This window comes from Lycium ferocissimum, chromosome 5 (assembly GCF_029784015.1).
Source record: "Lycium ferocissimum isolate CSIRO_LF1 chromosome 5, AGI_CSIRO_Lferr_CH_V1, whole genome shotgun sequence".
NCBI classification, from domain to species: Eukaryota; Viridiplantae; Streptophyta; class Magnoliopsida; order Solanales; family Solanaceae; genus Lycium; species Lycium ferocissimum.
The window spans coordinates 69,688,326-69,695,825 of record NC_081346.1 but is presented as its reverse complement, the minus strand read 5'-3'; the positions used below and the strand labels follow the sequence as shown (position 1 = coordinate 69,695,825).

Below are 7,500 nucleotides of genomic sequence, written 5' to 3'. Positions count from 1 at the left end.
TTTTTGAAATAAAAATTAGATATTTAGAAACTACATAAGAAGTACTATAAGTCACAGAAGTTAACAATTGAACATATTTATGAAAGTATTTGAAAAAATTATGATAAAAAAAAAATATATCCATTGACTGTCTAAATAGTAACATAATCGATCGTGAAATTGACAAAAATCCGCGAATATCTTTACATCATTGAACGAAGTACAACTTTTTTTTCCCTCTCCAAATGCTTCGGAGAAAGAAATTAAAATTTTGACTTAAAAGGTTAGATAAGGGTCAGTTGATGAATGAAAGAGTCAATCACACTCAAATCTTATAGTTTTAATGATTTCTACACAGACCTTAGCATTTTCGTTGGGAATTATTGTTTATGCTCCAAAATCAAACAAGTTGGTACTAAGTAGGCGTTTGCCGTGGGATTTGGGGCTCAAATTTGAAGTTTTGATTTGAAATAAGCGTTTCTTTATGAAATGTGAACAAAACTTTAAAACTTCATGTTCAAATTATTATTTCAAATCCCAAATTCTCCAAAAAGGGTAGGATATCAAATTTCAAGTTGTGATTTCAATTTTTTTAAATGTAAAACTTGATCCGTAATTTTATGTTTGACAAAAAAAAACCCATCATTTTAAATTTTGCAAAGAAAGACTCATCTTCATACGTGAAGAGATTATTCATATGAGAGGATTATATTAAAGAATAGCTAATTACTACTATTGTTGATTTATTGGATCAGTGAATCTTTGTAAATTTATGTGTATTTGAAAATTTATATTTTATAATAGCATGTAATCACAAACACTTATTATAAAAGGACCCTCAGAATATGTGATTTGGTGACTTGGGATATTCTGATACCTTGTTTGTGAACTATGAGTAGCTCATTTGGTAAGATTGTAAGAATTGGGAAAGTTTAGATAATTTTCACAAATTAAGGTTTTCATGTTTATGAGAAAAAATATAACTTTTTGAGATTCAATTTGCACTTCAGGATAAAGATTTAACTTAAATCAATCGATCTCAAATCATGTCAGCCACGGGACCTAAGTTTACTTGACAAATTTCATAAATTATCAATCAATAAATAAAAATCATCATGAAGATATTACTGTCATTTAAGCCTTTCTTGAAATTAAAGATGGAGTTATATCTCGTTATACTTTTTGCAAAGGAGAGAAGGGAGCATTTTACTTGGAATTTATGAAGATGGAGAGAAAACAAGTTTGGAGAAATTGGATTTCAAAATTTTATAACCAAACGGTATTGATTTTGAAATAAAATAAAATGAATTATGAAAAAAGTGAATAATTCTCATCGTCTTTGAAAAGTTTATGTTAGTTGGGGGGGGGGGGGGGGGGGTTCCTTCTATGAGGATTTCTGAGGCAGACAAATTACAAGGTTGTTTATATGGAAGGCATACACAAATACAAAGATCTTCTCCCGACACTTCTATTTTGCGTAAAATAATACGTGAATTCCTCCGTAAACATGTACATGTTTTTGTTATGCGAGTTTATAAAACACCGTATTGCTTTTATAAATTAATAACTCACATCTAGCAAGTGCAAACGTGGTATTCTTATCGAGATTTAATACTGCATAGCTCACCTCAGACCAACTAGCTACCAAACGACCTCGTAAGGGAACTAAGTGGTCTTTGAAATTAGACATTTTATTTATCATCGTCAAAACATCACATACTCATTGAAGAGTTTGACTTTCTGGTGTTAAGACTTGTGAAGTTATATGATCATGTTTCAAGCATAAAATAGTCCCACGCATAACATCATTGTGATTAACTATTTAGCATGTCCTTTTCCACCTCAATGTTTACATGTCATCTGAATCCCACAGCAAGTAATTTATTAACATTGGTCTGTTTAATAACTACCATCCTTGGAGGCTTGGACCTAGTAATATATCAGAAACTTCACAAGGAAATATTTCACATTTCTTTATTTTCGAGTCTTCTGTCGATGTAAGAAACTGATTTCTTGAGAATGACATAAATTCATATTGTATCCACATACTTTAGTAGCTGTATGACCCATCCAAGATAGAAGAGACAAGCCTCAAATTCTGTTGACTTTTCGTAATTTGCTTCAAATCCTTCAAAGAATGTTTTTTTTTTTTTTTGTTTAACCATCCTTTGCAATCCGCTGAACCGATTAATCCAGATTCACGTCCAATGTATGCTACAGAGGATAAATGAAGTAAAGTAGTACAAATTCGTCGTATTGTTTTTGAACATTAGCATCATGAATTACATGGCTAGCACTACTAGAAAGTTGACCATAGTCCTTTTAATTCCCTTAATCATAGATCCGATTTGTAGCAATAGATACTATATCAATGAATCAGAAGTTGTAGATGGTGAAACTGTAGTTTCAGCAGGAGGTACATTTGAGCTTGGCTTCTTTAGTCTGATGGATCCCAAGGGCGATACGTCGGGATATGGTACAAGGGATTACCAGTTGAAAAAATTGCATGGGTTGCAAATCGTGAAAGACCATTAATTGGATTATATGGAGTTCTTATGATTAATGCTAGTGATGGCAATTTGGTCCTTGTGGATGATAAAAATGTGCTAGTCTGGTCTACACAAGTTAGTTCGACGTCATCCAACAACACCATTGCTGTGCTTACTGCTCAGGGGAATCTTGTTCTTCTGGATCAGAACAAGCTGAACGAATCAGTACCGTTATGGGAGAGCTTCAATCATCCATCTGACACACTCTTGCCTCGTATGAAGATAGGGATGAATACTATAACAGGGGAGCAAATAGTTCTCACATCTTGGAAAGATGATAAAAATCCGTCGTTGGGGAGTTTTAGTACCGCTCTGGTGGATCCTCAGGAACTTGTACAAGTACTTATTTTGAATGGCTCGTCAAAGAAGCATTTTAGATCGGGGTAGTGGAATCGGAGAAGCTTCATTGGAGTGCCTAGCATGACTAAAGACTACCACAATGGCTTTCAACTACTTACGGACAATAAAGGGGAGGAACTTTATTTTTCTTATGCTATACTCAATTACTCTGCTCCAACATTGATATACTTAGATTCCTCGGGAGCGATAATTCAGATGGATTGGGATGCAGAAGAGAAAAAATGGTTAAGGTTGCAGGTAGTACCTAAAGGTCAATGTGACTTGTATAACACATGCGGTACTTTCGGAAGCTGCAAGAATAATGATTCACCAGTGTGCAAATGTTTGAAGGGTTATGAACCAAAGTCTATCGATGAATGGAACGAGGGGAATTGGACTAATGGTTGTGTTCGGAGAGCACAATTCCAGTGTGTGGAGATGGCCACTGGTCCAAAATCTGATGATGATGAGAGAAAGAGGGATGTATTTTTACCAGTTTCAGGGATGAAACTACCAGATTTCTCACATTACCTACTTACTTGGGATAAAATGGAATGCGAAAATTCTTGCTTGAAGAACTGTTCTTGTTTGGCATATGCTTATGTGGATGGAATAGGCTGCATGATTTGGGGGAAAATCTTATTGACCTTCAAAGAGTTCTCCCATGGTGGAGAGAGCAACTATACATTCGCCTTGCACATTCCCAACTTGGTAGATACACCAATCTTTACTACTTGAACGAAACTTTGATTCATTTTGGATTCGGCTTATCTTCTTTTTTTCCATGAACATGAATGTTAGTAGTCTGCCTATATTCCAACGGGTACTTCCTACCTCTCACCAGCGTAGGTACTGAGTAATTTTGCTCACCAAGTCTGCGTAGATGTGAAAAAATCACCTAGTGTTTTTTGCGCCATTTGGAATACGAACTTGAGACCTCATGTTTTGTTGGATTCACATTTACGCTTCATATTTTAGTTTTTACTAATTGAGTTGTCTTTTGTCATGCAGATAAGAGGAGGCAAATCGGAGCCTGTATTGCAATTATCGTTTCAGCAACAGTTGGCCTAATTCTTATTGTTTGCACTATTTATTTGTTGAAGATCAGAAAAAAGAGGTACAAGCCATTCAATCATTTCGATTGTTAATCGATTCAGAGCCACAACTTTTTGCTACCTTTTGGAGAGACTCTAATTTTTACTAAACTTTATCAGGCATTGGGAGTTTAATCCCTTTTTGCATAGCTTCGAAACAATCTTCAGCAGCAAATTTGCTTCTTAACAGTTTTACTCAAGGTAGCAGTTCAGAATTACCCGTTTTCAGCTTCAAATGCATAGAAAATGCTACTAAAAACTTTTGCACTCGAAATAAACTTGGAGAGGGGGGATTTGGACCTGTTTACAAGGTATCACGTGTATGTTTTAATTATCGAACTTCAGCAGAAAAAAACAGCAAATATCACGCAGTCTATACTCATTTGCTTATAATTAAGTTGAATAGTCATGTGTGATTCATATATAGGGGGTATTAGCAAACGGACAAGAGGTTGCTATTAAAAGACTTTCGAGGAGCTCAGGACAAGGCATAGAAGAGTTCAAGAATGAGGTTACACTAATTTCCAGACTTCAACACAGAAACTTAGTCAAATTGATAGGATTTTGCATTCATGAGGAGGAAAAGTTGCTGATCTATGAATACATGTCCAACAGAAGCTTAGACATTTTCATATTCGGTGAGCTAATTAAGAAGATTTAACGGTTTTCTTGATGGATGATGGTTACTCTAATTAATTTGTGTGTGCTTGGCAGGATCAAGATCTAAGGATAAGGTGGCGTTAAGTTGGAATCGATATAGCATCATTGAAGGTTTAGCTAGAGGGCTTCTTTATCTTCATCGTGATTAGCGACTAAAAATCATTCACGAGAGATGCGAAGACGAGCAATATTCTCTTAGACGAAGATATGAATCCCAAAATCTCTGATTTTGGAATGGCTAGGATTTTCGGAGGGAATCAAACGATAGCAAATACCAACAGGATTGCCGGTACCTAGTAAGTATTATTAATTGGTCATAGCATTGAAATTCATCTGAACTAAATTGTCAATTTATGTGCGCTCCAATGCAATGGTTACATGTCCCCCAGAATATGCAATACAAGGAATTTTCTCCGAAAAGTCGGATGTCTTCAGGTTTGGTGTCATATTGTTAGAGATTATCTGCAGTAAAAGACAACAGCTATTCTCACTCCAAGACGACCCTCTCAACCTTCTAGACCATGTAAAAAAAAAAATGAAAAACTCTCATTTTTTCATATACGATCGAACCTCTCTATAACAACCGTCCTCTATCACAACATTTCCACTTATAACGGCCAAGTTCTCTTTGGAAACCATCTTTCATGTTATATTGTATGTTCTTTATAAAAGCATTTCACTATAGCAGCCAAAAAATATCAGGACAAATGACGTTGTCATAGAGAGGTCTAACAATCTCCTACTATTTTCACACGACATAACTAATTAAAGTGAAACATAAATGTATTTAGGCATGGCAACTGTGGAATGAAGGGAAGATACTGGAGTTTCTGGATCCGAAGGTGGCTGGTTCACTTGATACACCAACACAGGTTGTTAGATGCATCCTTGTGGGCTTGCTTTGTGTGCAAGAACATGCAAATTATAGGCCAAACACAGCTACAGTTGTGTCCATGCTCTGCAGTGACACAGTTCTTCCTTCGCCTAAGCGACCTGCATATAGCAGCAAAGACAGAAGCCCTAATGATTCAAGTTCTTCACCTTGCTCCAGAAACTCTTTTACTATTTCAAATGTTGAAGGACGTTAACTTTAATCTATCTGTTTGGGACTCTCCATGTAATAACTGTTCTTGTCCTTGTCCAAGTTTGCATCCTAATTTCTTTAGAATTTAGTCATTTGTGTTTGTGGGAAAAATGCACTTGATGTCAGTTTCATATACTTACATTCAAGAATCACATGGATAGAACAATCAAGATGTATGTATGTCGTTTGCTGCTTCCAACTGATATTTACTGGAGTTGATTGGTTGTTTATACGGTAATTGATTTGGTGTAAACACCTGGTGCCGGTGCCGATGCCGATAAGTTTTGACCTGACACCACTTTGAGACAAGTCACCAAATATCCGGTGACACAAAAAAACTTAGGAGGGATTTGTGTGTGTGTGTGTGTTTGGGGGGGGGGGGTGGGTGTTAGAACAAGAATGATAATAATAAAAGAAATCCAAAATAAACTGCATGGCTTAGAGGCACGTTAAGACGTTTCTTGAAGATAGTTGGAGTACTCCAGAAGCAAACGGAAGAATAAATAACAACTGTCTTGCGGGATTCAACTAAGCCACAACAAGTAGCATTCAAGAAAGTTGCTCTTCTATTCTTGAATTGGGTGATTTCACCTTTTGATCAATGTCTCTCTAAAGTTTTAAGAAATTGTTTTCTTCAAGTGCTTGCCTTTTCAAAAGAATGAAACACTATTTATAGGATAAAAAATTACATAACACTAAAGTTTTCATTAAATAGGATTTAAAATAGGTTCATGAATTTTTTTAAAATACATGCAACTTTCATGTAACTTTCAAGAACCTAAAACGTAAAATACTTAAATGAAGAATGTATCTTAATTCACATTCATTTAGTTTGAAAAACTTTTGTCAGATGAAATGTTTCAAAATTAATTAAAACATTAACTTAACAATCCCCCACTTGTTTCAAGGAATTTTGAAAATATTTTTTTTTGAGACATTAATCTAGTAATATGCATCAATAATGGTGTCTTTTGGACTTGAACCATTAGCTAGTGAATACATTCTAAATCATTGACTACTTAGTGAACGAATCTTGAGCGAGTAGATCATTAAATGAGTAGAAAAATTTTCACGCACATTACTATGTTCTGTGAAAATCGTAATCCTTCGACACCTTACGGCCGTGTGTCTGAATCCTTTAAACTAAGTGCTTTAAGATTTCCACTGACAAAATCTTATTGAAGCGACCTCCCTTCGCACTTAGCGCGGTGAATTCATCAAGAGTAACTTTGCATACTCCGACCAAATAGTCTACGAATTCATTAAGAGAATTTAATCTCGTCCTCATTTCTGACAAAGTGTCGGTAAATCTATCAAGAGGTTCCTACACACTCCAACCGATACCGGTTTATAGACTTATTAAGAGAATATAATCTCATCCTCCTCTACGATAGGAATATTGGTAAATCTATCAAGAGTCGTCATGCCTAACTCTCAAGAGATCGGTCTTATAGATTTATTAAGAGAATAGAATCTCCTTATGCACATTTACTCGCTCTTTGAAGAAATGGAATTTTTATTGATGTGCTCCACAATTGTAACTTTACTTGTTTTTCCCTTTGAACCTAAGATTACATCATTAGGTAGGGTTACCATAAAGTACCATTAGTTTACAACAAACTTTATTCCCATCCCTTTACAAGTTTCCATTACTAACTCTTTGCCTAATCCTTTAGACAAAGGATCTGCTAGATTAAATCTAGACTTTACATATTGAAGCGATATTATGCCATCCTCGATAGTCTTCTCACGTAGTTATGTTTGAGACGAACTTGCCTCTTTTCCATTGTAACAA

The 7,500-nt window shown here is 35.3% G+C and overlaps 1 protein-coding gene and 1 pseudogene across 6 annotated transcripts in view; one reads left to right on the top strand and one right to left on the bottom strand.

The window, feature by feature from the left end:
* Positions 1-7,500, bottom strand: part of LOC132057225 (uncharacterized) — a 33,262-nt gene that overhangs the window by 19,448 nt on the left and 6,314 nt on the right. The window lies entirely within an intron of this gene.
* On the top strand, positions 3,084-4,918 carry LOC132058588 (G-type lectin S-receptor-like serine/threonine-protein kinase At1g11330; annotated as a pseudogene).